Below are 2,154 nucleotides of genomic sequence, written 5' to 3'. Positions count from 1 at the left end.
GAAAGACATTCAAATACATGTATGGATGGGCAATGATGTTACGTCCTCCTCGTCCAGCAAGAAAGACACTATGAAACGAGCTCTTCCTTTTTGCAGTTTATTTCAGGAACCTTTTAACAATGATTCTCCCTCCTGCCCCTCCTGCCTGCTTCTCCTACTTCTGCCTTCTGTCGCTCCTGCCTCTCTCTGGAGCCGTTACTTAAGCTCCACCTCCCGGCCCACCCTCGGCTGTTGAGTACTCCCAAGCTTAGTCAATCCCAATGGGCCATGTAGCAAAAGCGGATAGATCACCAGATGCGGAAGCAACCAATGGCAACAAGCTTAGCCAAATAAGGGCTTTGTTTATGAGGCCACTTGCTCCTCTCGGGGCTCGGCTCTCCACAGTTCCCCCTTTTAGTTTTTAAAAGAAACAGGCAAAAGTAGAGGTCTAATCTCTGGTGAATAAAGTTGGGACATTGTACAAGCCCTTCACCGGGTGTTACCCATCCAGTCCAAGCTAGACCCGTCCGATACCATTTTTCCAGAGGCAGGAATGAATGGAAGAATTGGGGAAAGGGCGGTATCAACCTGCATCAATCAGACATGCTCTTCTTGAGACCACTAGCACCAAACAATGTATCCCAAGTGCAGTGCTCAGCCTTACAGCCTGAACGTGATGGATGATCACTGATACATGACTGTTAGCCATGCCTGGGGGAACTGTCCTGTCTCAATGGCCATAAATGCTTGCACAATCATGCTGCATTCCTTCTCTGAGTGAACCTGATCCTGCGTATGTACCACAGGCCCATAAGGCAGACCAGCAATAGGAGACCAACCAATCTAAAGGCAAAAATGAAACCTCTAAACTTCTATTGGTACTAAAAAGGCGAGGAAACACTCGAGCATTATGTCGTATTGGCATTGGTCTTAGAAACACCAACAGAATCCTCCATCTTGGCTCTGCTTGGCTCTCCACCAGGAACAGAAGAAGAAGAGTGCACAGGGCTCTCAAGATCTCTCCATTCTGTGTGGCACACTTCCTTGTCAATCACTCGGAAACCCAAATGGAATATCAGAGGTCCTGTGGAAACACACAAACAGAGCCTCTAGCCCACGTCAATACCAGATCCAGGCCATGCCATGAACCTGTCAGAATATCTTTCCACTTCATAAATCCCTTCAAGGAACCTCTGCTGCACTAATGACAATCTGCAGCAGAAAGGCCATCTACATCCAAATTTTAAAAATTTAAGGTAAAAAGATCAAGAGCAATTGTTTCTTTTGGGGAACGGCCTTGGCCAATTCCCCCTTTTTGTTTTTGTAAAAGTTCTTTAAGAATGTGATGTGCATGCTCCATGATGCCCTGCCCTTGAGGATTATATGGCAGTCCATGGGAAACATGAATTTCCATCTGTTTAGAAAATGACATAAAGGTTTGAGCTGTATAGGCAGGTCCATTATCTAATTTTAGCTGCTGGGGTTTGTCCCAAGCAGCCCATGCCTCTAGGCAATGTGAGATGACATTGCATGACTTTTCTCCACTCAAAGAGGTGGCATGAATGATCCCAAAACACATATCTACAGATACGTGAACATATTATAAAGTTCCAAATTCAGAAACATGTGTCACGTCCATCTGCCAGATCTTAAGGGGAGACAAGCCCTGTGGATTGACACCCATGCCATGGGGATGATGATGGACTACACACTGAGGACAATCCAAGACCACCTGTCGGGCATCATCCCGAGACAGACGAAATCTCTGTTGTAAGGTCCCAGCATTCACATGAAAACCTTGATGGAACCGTTCAGCCATTTCTATAGAAGAATTCATGAAAATGCACTACACCCTAGTCCACTGATCTACAATCTCACTTCCTCTACTTAAAGGTCCTGGCAACCCGGTAAGAGCCTGAATATGCTGAATAAAAAAATGGATTCTTTCTCTGCCAAGTTAATTTCTGCAAATTCTCAAATAATGTACAAATGGTACTATTAATTTTAATGGTGCCAGCAGTTTCAAGAATTTTAACAGCATTAACAACATAAGCCAAATCAGATATCAAATTAAAAGCAAATTGGCAACTTTAAAAAACTTCAATTACTATTTTTTTTTATTTTAGATATTTTCTTTATTTACATGCGAATTTCTCCTTTCCCAGTTTCCCCTCC

This window comes from Mastomys coucha, unplaced genomic scaffold (genome assembly GCF_008632895.1).
Source record: "Mastomys coucha isolate ucsf_1 unplaced genomic scaffold, UCSF_Mcou_1 pScaffold20, whole genome shotgun sequence".
NCBI classification, from domain to species: domain Eukaryota; kingdom Metazoa; phylum Chordata; class Mammalia; order Rodentia; family Muridae; genus Mastomys; species Mastomys coucha.
This window is presented reverse-complemented; position numbering follows the sequence as displayed.